Source organism: Manduca sexta, chromosome 22 (assembly GCF_014839805.1).
Source record: "Manduca sexta isolate Smith_Timp_Sample1 chromosome 22, JHU_Msex_v1.0, whole genome shotgun sequence".
Lineage (NCBI taxonomy): Eukaryota > Metazoa > Arthropoda > Insecta > Lepidoptera > Sphingidae > Manduca > Manduca sexta.
The window spans coordinates 9,060,945-9,076,076 of NC_051136.1; the positions used below are offsets into that span (position 1 = coordinate 9,060,945).

Below are 15,132 nucleotides of genomic sequence, written 5' to 3' on the forward strand. Positions count from 1 at the left end.
GTATATTTGTTTATGTCTTACCTTAGCTTGCAATTAAAAAAATATGTAATGTGCATATAAATATACAAACACGAATTGGAAATAAGAGTACATTGCTTGTGTTTTATTATTTTTTTATTATTTATGTAACAATTATTTTTTGGATTTTAGAGCTTCTTATATGTATGTATTCATTATCTATATAAGATATTCCAGGCTCCTGTATACGAATCTAGTTGATAGAATATTTAAGCCTAGATAGCGTCCACCGTACCTATAGTAATAGATTTTATGATTTAGTTGACTAACTTTCTAACGAAGCTATTACTCCTTGTATTAACTACCTATAGCTTTAAACCGCTGTCATTTCTGTGTATCGGTCTTAATTAGACGGAAAGCGTAGCAGTAGTAGCGGGAGTTTTTACTTTGTACCTCAGGGTTTAGTGATTTTGAGGTTTAAACAAGACTCTGTAAGCGATTAATACCCGCTAGTTCCTCAATTACATAATAATGATCATAATATGTTCCAGAAGAATATTAAGATTTTGAAATAAGCGAAAAATAAATGTTTTTACGCATATTTTAATGTTACTAACAATTTTGTGTGAAACCATTTTGTTCAATTATAATTGGCATCTTGTAAAAATGATTGTATACTCAAGCGTCTTGTTCGTAAATGAAGTTGAAAGCGTACCTAGATAAGTAATATAATTTCTATTACAACAGAGACGTGGAATTTGAGATTGAAGTAAATAGAAGAGCACATTTCTTATCTTTTGTTGACGTTCCTCTTACTTCAAAATTAAACTTCCAGCTGTTTAAGGTCACCAGATGAGGTCTGTTGGCAATACTTGGAAACCTTAATGGAATTTAAGTTAAAATATAGTCTATATTTTACACAAGAAATCATTTCATAATGATAACTTACTGTCAACCCTAAATGGACATGACAATAAGTCATTCGATATTAACTACTTTATAATTCATACATTTGGCCTTTATTTGAAGCTGATAAGTAACTGCACATTCATTTTACAGCCTTCAAAATTCTATTCTACGAAAATGCATATAGCCGTTAATGATCCTATTCCAGCAATCTAGCAACGGTTTTCACCTGTCGTATGCAACGCCTCAGTGACGCCGATGTGCACGCTAAAATAGGCCGATGTACCACTGATTAGATGTGTGTTCGCCATTATAGATTCTATTAAATTATGGCCATTGGAATTTTGAAACACGAAAATCAATGTGATCCTTTTTTATTGAACTATTAATAATGATATTAATTAGGATTACCATAAATTGACAGTTTCCAAGACAGGTCTTGGATTTTACTATCGAGATATTATTATATAATAATCTTTATGCTCTTCGTACTGTGGAAAACGAAGCATATTCTGATATAATATCGGTGAGACCGAACTTACTCAATTATTATAAGCGACGGTACCCGCGAATATCGATCCTACCTAATGCAATAATACTAAAGTGAAACAATATTAAAAAAGGAAGAAAGATATAACTGTGGTTATATTTTAAACAGCAACAACGATGTCACAATCACCTCAAAATAATACAAAAATCTGTATAGCGTAGCTATTTGCGATGCGATATGATAATTCAGTACAATTAACGAAGTGTTTTCTTTCCCGTACAAAGACATAAAGACAGATTACGCTTGTGGTAATTACTAATTACAGACCTTTACGACATAGGGACCTTCACAACAGCTCTGCCTAACTTTTAAACACAAATTATCTCTTTATTGATCGCATTCACATTCATCATGTAATTCACTTGCTATTTAATCATTTAAAAAAAAATATATAAAGTAAAGAAACAAAAAGGTTTTAAACGTCCAAACTAAAGCTAGTTTAAGATCTACAGCATATTTAGGTCGTCAAGAATATCTGGTTGCGGACAACTAGGCCAAATACCGACAGATGTAAAAGGGCAAAGCTGTGTCCTATAAATACAGACCAGACTATGTGCGAATTATGTATGCTCAGAATGAGATATTTACGGGTAAAATTAAACGTAGTATGAAATATTTGCTTTTGAAAGAAAGAATAATATGCCAGCAAAGCTGTTGACTTGAATAAGGTACATTTAAAATAACGCTGTAACGTTAACTATTTCAACACAGAAGTATCAAAATAAATTAACGTAACGAAAGAGTTTTTACGAATTTTTCTATCTCACCCTTTTTTTGTTTGTCTTATTCATTCATTGTATATATTATTTGATAAAACTAAAGAATTAATAGGAACAAAAATATAAATGAAAGCAAATTTCATAAAATCTAATTCATTACGTACATTTATTTTAATATATACTCAAATATATTATTGATAGACATGCAAAGTGCAACATTGCTTTACTGGCACCAATAAAATAAAGAAAAAGAAATGACGACGAAGTGAACACAAACTAATATGGTACGTATATTTAACTTTTTTTGTATACTGTTTCTAAAGATATACAGTTGAAAGTGTCCTTGATGTTCATAGTTCTTTAGTATATATGTAAATGTAAACAAACTATTATTGTAAGTTTTGAAGTGCGTTAAATTGATTTTAATTTTACTTCTCGCTATAACCACTAAATTAATAACTAATTGTAACAAACATGAAAAAAATCATGCTTATCTGCGAAAAGCGTAAGCGGGGCTGCGTGACATTAAACAAGTATCCTCTTTACGACTCTTGGTAAAGAATGTTAATCAAATAATGGACGCTTTATTGCTAACGTCTACGTCAGTCATAAAAATCCCAAAAATAGGGCAATCACAAAAAGGCTGCTATACTCGCTTTATCTGAGGCAACTGGTTCGAATGTCGGTCGCGGGACCGATTTACTTTATTTCCCTAGAGGTTTATGTAGTGTGTTGATTTGGTTGAAAGTATTTGTCATACCTTTCGTGCTGATTTATGTGCTTATTTAATCAAATCTGTGCACGAAAATGTCATTAACAGCGCAGTTGCACTACATGCAAGGGTAATACAACTCAAACATAAAACAAATAATAATACAGAAAACAAATATAAAAACTTTTTGGCAAAGATTAATTGTAAAAAAACATATAGATTTAACAATGTCATGGGCAACAATCACTGCCATTTCTATGCAAAGAAAAGGCAAAAAGTTGTAAATGACCTCTCATTTACATACGCTGAACAAAAAAGATCTGACTCATTTATAAAAATAACATTTCTCTCAGAATCTTCAGACAAAATTTCATTTAGACGTAATTTTACTTTGAAATTGTATTCGTTCATTATTTCAGAACGCAATCCAACCAATACTTGAAATGTTTGCCAACAGTAATTATATAAATTAATCCATTGGTATACGAAACAGTTTTACTTCATACGCTTATTTAATTTTGCGCTGTACAGTACAAAATTACACCTGAAAACATAATACATATATTCTATAGAGCATGAGATCAATAGAAACGAGCCAATAGAATTTATTATTATAGAACATTTTAACCCACAAAATAGAATGTCTCTTATATTACGTGTTTTTATATTAGCCCGGTGTAGTGGCGCCACTGCACCTGATGGTAAGTGGAGTAGGGTCCAACAGAATGTCGACTGACGTGATGATTGCCCCTCGGCAGTCAAAACAGTTATGCCAGTCTTTTGGTACCGGATATACGCAGTCTGATCCCGGAGCGCGACACACTTACGTGGGCCACTATGGTGGCTTTTAACACCTGTGTACGGTGTTCGCAATCCGAGCAGATATGAAATATATCCTACCAACAGCAAGTTGGATCAAAAGTTGATTGTACTTTTATGCGTTTTCAAAACATTGTCAACGAAACTACTAGCATTACTAGTCATATTAGTTTTATTAAAATAAAACAAATATTTCGCCACTCTATTAAAAATACAATTTATATTCATACATTCATAGTATTCAAGGTCACACTTGCAGTTGACAAGCGCAATGCAGTATCATGAAGTATCTATTTTATAATTCAAAATTGTAGGTAAAGCTGTTAGGTTATTACAAGCTATCTGTTCCATAACAGGATAGTTACTATCTATCATCATATCCCGCATTGATATTCCAACTTCGGGGAACTTATCTTTTTTCAAATCAATACTCTCATACAACTTATTTCTGTTGCTCGACGATTACCAAAGTCAAACATACAGCCTCATTTTTAACTGTCCAAATATGCCGCCAAAAAAAAACAAAATAATATAACAATAATATCAGCCATGTATTATATACTTGCCCACTGCTGAGCACGGGCCTCCTCTACTACTGAGAGGGATTAGGCCTTAGTCCACCACGCTGGCCTAGTGCGGATTGGTAGACTTCACACACCTTCGAAATTCCTATAGAGAACTTCTCAGATGTGCAGGTTTCCTCACGATGTTTTCCTTCACCGTTAAAGCGAACGATAAATTCACAAAGAATACACACATGATTTTTTAGAAAAGTCAGAGGTGTGTGCCCTTGGGATTTGAACCTGCGGACATTCGTCTCGGCAGTCCGTTCCACACCCAACTAGGCTATCGCCGCTATTAAAAATTATAAAAGAATATAGTTAATTATAATTACCTACAAAGTTCACATTTCCTAAAACTTTAGTTAACAACATTGAATATATGTATGTATCTGTAAACGTCTCCATTGAACGAAACCTTCGTGCATTGAAAGACTTTTCAAAACCTTTTATGTCGAATCAATTTGAAAGGGACACTCGGTATTAAATAGCGGATATATGGATACGAGGTTTCTTTCATAGAGGGCACTCAACGTAAAAATGGTCTATTTATGGTATACGTTTAGAATAACCCTACATATTAACATTTTACGAAATTTAAGAAGTAAATAGTAAATTCACGGTTTCATTGTAAATAACTGCAGAGTAATTTACAAAAATTATGTTGAAACGGATCGCATTTAAAAACCAAAACATGTTAAATCCCGAAAAGCTAATCTTAGTAAAGACATAAAAGAAAAATGAGCATAGCTAACAATCCTTAAAATGTCTTTTTAAATTTCTAGACACCGACTCAGCATTGAGACGAACTGACCTAGCTGACATACATTAGATAATAAGCTCTCGAGACATTGTAAGTCACAACACAGAACAATAGAACATACACTCTAGTCTAGAATATGTCAATTACTTTCAATCGCATTACTAATTAGAAGAAATGCTTCTATGAGAAAAAAAAATATTTTTTAAAGATAATAATATTGTCTCTCTGTGCTTGATCAGGCCCATAAAAACCGACACACTTTTTAAGATAAACTGACAATCTATCCCAAAGGGCATTTGCGGTGGTGATAATATGATGAACTTTAAAATGCAACTCCAGAAGCTTTTCTTCGCTAGACGTTAAACTAAAGTCGTAAAAACAGTGTTTTCAATAGATGTTTGTATAACGTAAGTGGCGGATAGGCAGCGTAATAGGGATATAATGCAGGTGCCAATGTTCGTTATTTGAAGTCCAATGGTCCTTTCCTGATATAAAAGATGATGCAACCTTGTCGCTTTCTAAAAGCAACGTTTTAAACCGCCCATTAACCTGAGTCGGCGAGCCGCCATCTGTCTATTATATCGTGTTTTAATATAGGTCAGACAGGCGCCATAATTCTATCAATAACATAATAGAATCTCGCGCCCTTATCCTCGAAGGGTTAAGCAGGCGCAGATCTAATTCGTCAACATAATATTGAGCTTACATTCGTCCTATGCTGATAAAAGAGACGAGTCTTACATCGAGTCTTACATCGAGAACAAATCTAAGTCACTTTTAGTTTATTTAACAACAGACATATCATAAAATTAGCACACAGTTTCATCAAACTTCCAAGAACTTACCTACATAATTTGATCGGCATAATGCATCGCCTCCAGAAAAGTGGCGCGAAGATTTAAAAAAACATTCAAACATCTACCACGTTGTGGTGACAATCTTTTGAAGAGTATTATGTCAACACTGTCAAAACACTACTGTTTTAAAATTTTCTTTTATCAGGCGATATAGTTGCTGAGCGACAAAGCCTTTAAATAAATAAAAAAAAAACCTTTTACGCCCACAAACCATATAACAATATTTGCTAAAATTTTCCAATTTAGTTCATGCGATGATATTATAACCATAAAAAAATGTATAGTTTACTGTAGAAAGTCGTTTAATGCAAGTCACATAAGCTCCCAGATATATCTACGATCGAACGAATCAGTTCTAGCTGCAGTGTCAATAGCAGAGAGAGAGCAAAGAGCGCGCGCCTCGCCACGACGTATGCAAGACAGCGGATAATATACGGAGTCTACAAATTCCACACCCGATTTCGCAACGTCGTTCCTTATGCTAATGTACTTAAGCGACTATGATACTCAACCACGATCGAGTATTCCCGTACAAATTAATGTCAAGCGAACGCTGTAAATTAAACACTCATGGTACAAAAACAAATATTTTATATGCAAGGTGGCTTCAAAAAATTACGACTGGGTTAAATAATGATCTCGTTTGTTGCGCATTGAATTTATTTCAAATTATAATTTATGCGAAACCAACAGAGACGTCTACACACCGCCGTCTTTTCATTCGAAATCTATTCACATTTTCTAAAATTGAACAACATTCAACAGTTTTGCAACACACCGTTCCATTTTCTCAATACAAAGTCAACTGTACGGATAAATTAAAGGTTAGAAAATCTTTTTCGCAAATCTGAAAGAACTTTCTTTAATAAAATTATGTTAAATTTGGTATCTCCTAGCTGTATTGTGCACCTTTCCAATAATATTTAACACCTCTCAAGTGGTCATTACATGACTTCTGTCTTTTTTTATGATGATCGGCTATTAGTGGTCTGTTATTTGCCGAATTAGACATACACCATAGACTTACACTTTTGTGAAATAAATGTTTTAATACCTCTTGCTTACGAATAATTAAGATATGGTAAATCACTTTTAAGAAAAATATTTTGTTCAATCTTATCTTTTAATCTACTTTAAACCTATAAATGCATACAATAAATTCCTACCTATGTATGCGACTACCTTTTACTCGCAGCTCCGCCCGTGTGAATTAGTTTTTCCAGGATAAAAGTCCCCTTATATATTTTCCTGTCATTCCCTGGGTTTCATACTACTTCCATACTACATTTCATCGAAATCCGTTTGGTAGTTTTTGAGTTTATCACGTTCAGACAAGTAGATAATTGCGAATGGGAGACTTTGTATTACAATATTTTTTTTTTACTTTTTCAGAGGAACAATTCCATCATACATGATTGTTGTGTAGCTTTAACCGTTTACCCAGCGCGTGTAACGGAAGCTCTCAAAAGGAATAAATTTTACCCGTTATTGCAACATTTTTCATTGATTCTCCGCGCCTATTATATAGCATGATGTTATAGGGTCTTACTCAATAAATGGGTTATCCAACACTAAAAGATTTTATTTATTTGAAGCAATAACGTAAATAGTTCTTGAGACTAGCGCGTTCAAACAAACAAACTCTTCAGGTTCATAAAATATTGAAAAAACTGTACCTTTTCTTGAATACTGCGCGCAAGAAAGAGTATGAGATTTGGGGTAATTAAAGTTCATATAGAAAAGGAACGTAGAAAAATAAAATGTATGTACAATATGTGTAACAAATATATTAATTCGACAGTCAAATTTTTACCACTAGATGATTACTAAATCATATTAAAAGCTAAAACACCGTAATAAAGTCGCAGTGGTAATAACTAACACAAAAAATGTTTAAGCTGAAAACTTTAAAAAGACTTTTTAAAAGCACTAGCAATACGAGCAAAAAAGCCTTTAACATTTTACTTTATTTACGTCATAGAGTCAAGCTAGACATTTACCTCTTTTAAAATAATTTCTGGATTACTGACTCACCTTTTTTTAAGTGCTACTTATCTTAAATTAAGGAATAAAATATACTGTTTTAATTCAATTTGCATTTATTATTCCATACTAACGTAAAAAACATAAAAAATACGCAAGAAATTTATATCAACATCAGCAGTAATGCAATTTGTACTCGATCTCATTAAAACATTTCACGCAGCTAAAACCAAATAGAGCTACCCTTGTTAGAAACATAAAACATAGCAAACGGTTGTACGTGATTCGCAATGTAAATTATTTGATTTGTGGATTTTTCGCCACTGAATTATAGTACGTATGTGTATGCCCTTCAAACATCACCCAACATTTTGAAAACCAAGTTTAAAACTTGGTCATTATCTAAATTTAACTGGTTGATATCTAACTCGAGCACTTTAATTACTAAAACGCGTATTTTTAGACATTTTTATGCATCCAGGCTTTTAATTATATTTATTTAAAAACCATTTCATTAATTCGAAACTGTAGTAGTACGTAATCTTAGTATTCAAATAAAGGATAGACTATTGCGTTTAATACATAGATCGTACATTTCACTAAGATTACTTTTAACAAGATCACTGGTGGTAGGTCTCTCATATGTGAGAGTCCGCCTGGAAAGGTACCACTGTACTGTCTATTTCTGCCGCCAAGCAGCAGTGTGTAGTCACTGTTCTGTTCCGGTTGAAGGACATTATATCCAGGGTAACCACTGGATATAATAAGACTTAACATCTCATGTCTCAGAATGGCGAGCGAAATGTAATACCAAACAATACTTTGGAATTTAAGGTGTTGGATGGTGTTTCTACTTTTTATGGGCGGTCATAGCGCTTACCATCAGGCGAACTGCAAGGTGGTCTCGACATTCAAAGCAATCAAAAAAAAGATTTTGTTTAAGATCCCTATACAGTCAACACAGCATGAACTTAAATATATGTTAGTATTTAAAAATACACATCTTCGTTCCCCCTGAAACGAATCTAGGAGATCGCAATCCAAGCTCAATAACGCGGAACACTCCAAGTTTTTACTATCCTCAGTTTCCACAAATATCACGCAGTATGAAATATTCAAAAATAGCGCGTTTATTATATAATGAAAGTAAATATTTAATTCACACTCCGTTTTCTATAAATATTTATTATATAAAGCGTGACCTAACAAGTTGGCAATGTTATCCATGAATCCTGTACAATGCGTGTATTATCCACTTTAGTAAGTCGTTATATAAAAGCGCACGTGGCTTATTTACATACATATTAGTTATATTATATAGATCTACACATAAATTCTATCACTACCTCGTATTAAACACGATTTTGAACAGATTTTTGGAGCAGTAGTCAAGATTTCTTTCTGCAATGGATAAGTCCCATCGATATGTCCATATACACATATACATCCCATCTATCGCTACAGTATATCATTCTCAGGCATAAGGTTAACGTTAACGATCGTCACAAGTAACTTTAGTCCGGCCTCTGGACATACAAATATCATCTCTGTTCATGCTCTTTCATCTTTTCCAAGGAAAGGTTTCTGAAGATCTATTCGGCATGATCTATTAATCAGCTTTTCATTATTTACCACTCTTTACCAAAAGACAGTTAGTTAATTCTACAAACTATTAGTAATGGCGGTTCAAAGTGGTCGTGGCTTTATAAAGTCCTTTTTGAGAAACCAGTTCTGCTGCGCACGTACAAACTTTAAAATGAATATGTTTAGTATCTCCAGGGACATATTTCCACGAGCTGCCCTTGGTGCGTGTTATCGCCACCTCGAACGAAGTTTTAAAAGCCACCTCCAATAATGAGGCAGCTTTGCGGTGTGCTAAGTACATCCGATATCCCTAGGCGACGGTACCCACAAACCATTAGGCGAGCCGTTAATTCGAATAGCTTAAAAAGCAAAAACAACGCTAGAAAATTGTTAACTATCGTACAGCCAACGACGTAAAACCGTGTCTCATTGCTAGAAACATATTACATTCGGTCGACTCAATTAAAAAATTAATAAATAAATACTACCTTTCACGCAAATGCTTAACTGTTCCCTGAAAAATGTTAGTGTATTGTAGTTCGGGGCAAAAGAAAACTAAACCAAGAACATTACAAATTATGTTTTTATTTAATCACACACTACTTATATAGAAAATGAACAAAATATGTAGATAATAAAATAAACAACAAAATGTATTCCTCGGGTTAGTTCTTTAAACAGCGCATCGGAAGTAACTCGCTTTAAAGTTTAAACACTGCTTGCAAATAACCTTCATGCATTTATAAAATTAAATTTCCCGTGTTACATAAAAGTGAGGAATAAAACAGCGCCTAACATTTATGGAAGTTAAACTTTTTTTATGTACGTAACACGAAATCAGCTTACGCAAACTAAACTGCCAAAGTAACAAGCATCCGGCACGATTTTTTTGTTTCCGTTGACAATTGCGAGACAAAATGTTTACACGAGAAAAATAGATATGAGTAAGTTACAGCTTTATACAAGGTTTACTTTTGCTCATCAGGAGTTTTCATACTATATTACGTCATTCTGTTGATAGAGACTGCTGAGTGAACACATAAGCACTGGATACTGCACTAAATCTGGAAGGAAATGAACTGTAAATATCGTAAACTCCGCTTTTATGCGACTATTTTTGGAATATTCACAAATGTAAACACATAAAAATGTGATCGTAAACCCGGCGAGAAGTGTGACTGATATACACGTGGGCCAATCACTCACTCAGAATACTTATATACTGACAGTAGGTATTTGCTTGCATATAAACGACAGTAACCTAACTGCACAAAAAAGAGTGTAAATGTACTATAACTAATCTGGCTGAAAAATTTATGACAGAATTATTATAAATACCGGAGTTTAAACTATTAGCGTATATTAATAATAAATTTACTGAATACATAGACAACCTACTGCCCAATTATTCTAATCTCTTTTTTATCATTTTTTTTTGTTTCCGTCATATAGGAGATCATATCATATCATATCATATAGGAGAGAAAAGGTAGGTACACAATAAATTTAAGAATAATTGCATAGATGTCAATATTAAAAGTGTAATCAGAGAACTTAGGTCCGATGTTTTATGGCTGATAGAGGCAATGTCGAGACATGATGTTTATCAGCGAGGCAATCGTAACCATTACTTTTACAAGTTACGGACAAGTTACGGCTAATGTAGTTGTTTAGAACCGTAAAATGAAATTGTTCTCGTAAAATGAAATGGTAATATACAATGCTCGCTGACTGCATTACATCTACTTGGTAGATGGGAGCTTAACGTAAATTAGTACGTATTCGCCATGGTTTATAGAGAGCAAATTAAATGTTATTTTTATGTTTTCATTTTAGACTGGATTACACATTGACTTACTAAATATGTTTAGCGCTAAAAGCATTTAAAACCATCTGCTGTCTCTGTCATCCGTTACAAATTAACAAAAACAGTACTATGATTTAAATATATGTAGCGTTAATCATATTTAGTGATTCGTTGTTATCTGCTCACACCAGCCTTGGTATTATAATCCCTCATATACCGTCTGCTTAGTATTAATCCAGTCTGGCTGCATACAGTCAATTGATGTCAAATATTGATGATAATATTACATTAAATAATATCAGCCCTACATTATATACTGCCCCACTGCTGGGCACGGGCCTCTACTACCGAGAGCGGTTAAGCCTTAGTCAACCACGCTGGTCTAATGCGGATTGGTAGATTTTACACACCCTCAAAATTCTTATAGAGAATTTCTCACGTATGCAGGCTTCCTCACGATGTTTTCCTTCACCGTTAAAGCACGCGATAATTCATAAAGAATACACAAAATAATTTTCTTTTAAAAGTCAGAGGCGTGTGCTCTTTGAATTCGAACCTGCGGACATTCGTCTCGGCAATCCGTTCGACACCCAACTAGGCTATCGCCGCTTACGCTCATTATGTTAAATACCTTCGAGTAATTTTACTTTAAATATTATTTGTCATGATGAGTAATTTTTACGCTGCAAACCCGAAAGGAAATATTAATATCCTGACCGCATTTTAGGGCAGACAAGGAAGGTAGCCCTCATACGTTATTATTTAATCTCACTTTGTACTTCTTAAACGACCTGTGAATAATACTCAGTTGCTGAATAAGTAACGCCGCTTTGTAAACTGGCCGGTATGTCGGATTACAGGAGTTAATACTATGACAGAATATTTCATTATGATATAAAGTAGATACACGTTTTAAAGGGCTGGCTATTGAGAAAGTAGGTCATCGCATATAAAGGTTTTCTCCGGTGGCCATAAATGCAACATTAAATGTAAAAAACATAACATGACTTCAGCTCTCAAAGCTCAAGCTATTTCCGCATATGAAACAACATTAGAATCATTAAAGCGGTTGAACTGTGAAATTATAATAGACAATCTCACATTAGCTTATAGCAGAAGCAATAATAATATGTAGTTAAAATAATAAATATACAAGGATACAAAACAAACTTAGTGAGATTCATAACCTTCCATATCGCAATAAGTAAAAATACATGAACCTTTTCGAGAAAACTACGAAAAATAAATTACCAACTTAAAGCACTCTTAGCAAACACGTCTACAAAACAATGATTATCCAAATTAAAGTAAAATTCTACTACAAATATAAGGAGGAATAAATTTTCTTTTTAGTCTATTCATTTGTACTTAGCTTTATTCACTATTCAAAAAGAGAAGATTTATAGAACCACCTTACTGGAACCACTTCGAGCCACGCTTACAGTAGAGTACCGTTGGTGCTTTTAAAAACCCTAAATAAGATTAACTTGGTCGATTGTATCTCTTAAACTGCGCTAAAACTTTTTGAAGTATAATATTAGTGTATAATATCCATTTAATTAGTATTCTTTATTTACCGATTTCAAAAAAAGGAGAAGGTTTTCAATTCAACGGTATTTTTTTTTTTATATTTGTTACCTCAGAATTTTTTACCAGGTGAACCAATTTTAGTATTAGATCAAGTAAAAAGTATTTTCAGTGTGATATTTCCTTAACTGGACTTATTGAAAACGGCTAGTTAGGTCCTACGTTTCATAATAATAAACAAGATTAACTATTATCCAAAAAAGTGTTTGTGCGAATAATCCTTTTTCTTATCAACTCTATTATTTTCCATAATTTGAATATTAGAATTTTCAAAAGATAGCTGCAGCGCTTAAGGTAACCTGTACTTCCCTAGCTTAAAAATCCTAAGTGTATCGCGGCTCCTGCAACCTTCAGGTGTGAAAAAAGAATATCTGCAGATAAATTGCCTCTATCTATTGATGGCAGCGACAACCAAATTTGCTAAGCTAGCGCAGTCCCTATAGAACTCGTTGTGTCACGAAGGCACAATTTTTCTTAACACAAATATTTCACGTAAGAAAAACGTACCGAAATCTTGAAGACGGCGAATTTGATGACCTTTTTATACGGATTCATAATGAGATACTTATATCTGCTGTATTCAGAAAGTAATTCAATACAGAGAACTTCAAAGCCGACTCACATTAATTACTTACGTTTCTATTGTCCTATACAAATTCATTCGGCTAAATTAAAATACTAAAAAATTACGGAATTTCGATTAATTACAGTACAGTGGCTGGGATTAATTCTATCGAGGACAGCTAATTTAAATGTCACGAAGAATTTAAAAAAAATGGTATGTAACCGCAATTTATGTTATTGGAAAATCTTCATATCCAATTAAATCCCTTATTAGTATGAAGGCGCAGTAAATTTATAAATCAATTGAAACATAATATTATACAATATTTACTTATTCCATTAAATATCAATATATCAAAGCATAATTTCCAAATACGTCTGCCTTCATATAGGTGAAAGGACATATTTAAGACCCCTCTTAGTAGTTAATTAAATTATTATTGCTGTTGAATACTGAATATAATAATATTTTCTGTTAGTGTGTTATGATATTCGACAAAATAAAGCGAATAAAATAGGAATACCGATGGGAATACTAAATAGCTGTCTAGGTAGCATAACCTCTGTATACTATCACACTGCTGGTCACTGACCTCTCCAACTAAGAAATAAAATAAACGGAAAAATTAAAATTATAGTACACTACTCATACCACTAGTTTTTTGATTACCAAAAATATTGAATAACGATATCTGCTGCCGTTACTAACCAATATTAGACAATAAACAAAAATACGAGGTCATAAAACGATCTCTAAAAAGGTAAGTTTTGGGCAAAAGTCGGTCCATTAGTATGTTTTACTGTGATTTATTAAATAATCGCCTCTTACGGACATAGTATTGATGAAAGTCAATCTGACTCGTGATTTATATGGCATTTTTTAATTTACACGAATTGTGTCCATAATTTTTTGCAGGATTTGTGAAATTTTTAAATCGTCATAGCTTTGACATTTACATTATGAATAAACATTCTGACTACACATTTATAATCCTTTACCTCTTCTACATAAATTCCTTTTGTTTTGGTAATCAAAACCTATTCGTATTATTTCTACATGGCATACAAAATCATTTGTAGCGTAACACGGGACTTTAGTAATTGGACCTGTATGTAATACATCACAGGCTTAGCCGCTCGCAAAAATATTATATAAATATCAAAGGATCTAAGGCCACTAAATCGCTGGTCAAATATAATGGCGCGATTTGTCACCGCTAATCCTTATGATTACCTTTTCGGATAATGAATGTTCGTCGTAATTCACGATCCGATAAATATTATCGGGTAAACAGACTATTCGCTATACATTAAAAGGATAACCAATAGGACCTATGTAATGCAGATTAGATTATAAATTAATGGGACAATTACCAAAAACAAAATTCAAGTGTAATACGTATTAAATTCCACTAATAGTATTTTAATTTTATGATAAATATAAATATAAATGTCTGATAAAAATAAATATGTGCGTTTATTAACCACATAAATGAGTACTAATCTTATTATAACCTATCACCAAATCTACAGATACAATATTAACTGGCACATGAACGCGTCTAACAAGCGTTTCGCTCGGCTGCATTCGTTGTGAATTCCATATTCATGTAAATTTCGTGTCCTCGACAGACGTATTCGCCATCAATCTTTTGCATACAGTAATGGATATACTGGTTCACACGTTCATTTCAATCAATACTGATACCAATACAATGCTATATTGTGCTAGGTAAAGCTCGCGGATTCGCCCGCTAGAAACA

General features: G+C 33.2%; 1 protein-coding gene across 1 annotated transcript in view; it reads right to left on the bottom strand.

The window, feature by feature from the left end:
* Positions 1–15,132, bottom strand: part of LOC115448976 (serine/threonine-protein phosphatase rdgC) — an 82,050-nt gene that overhangs the window by 39,038 nt on the left and 27,880 nt on the right. The gene's annotated exons all lie outside the window — the stretch shown is intronic.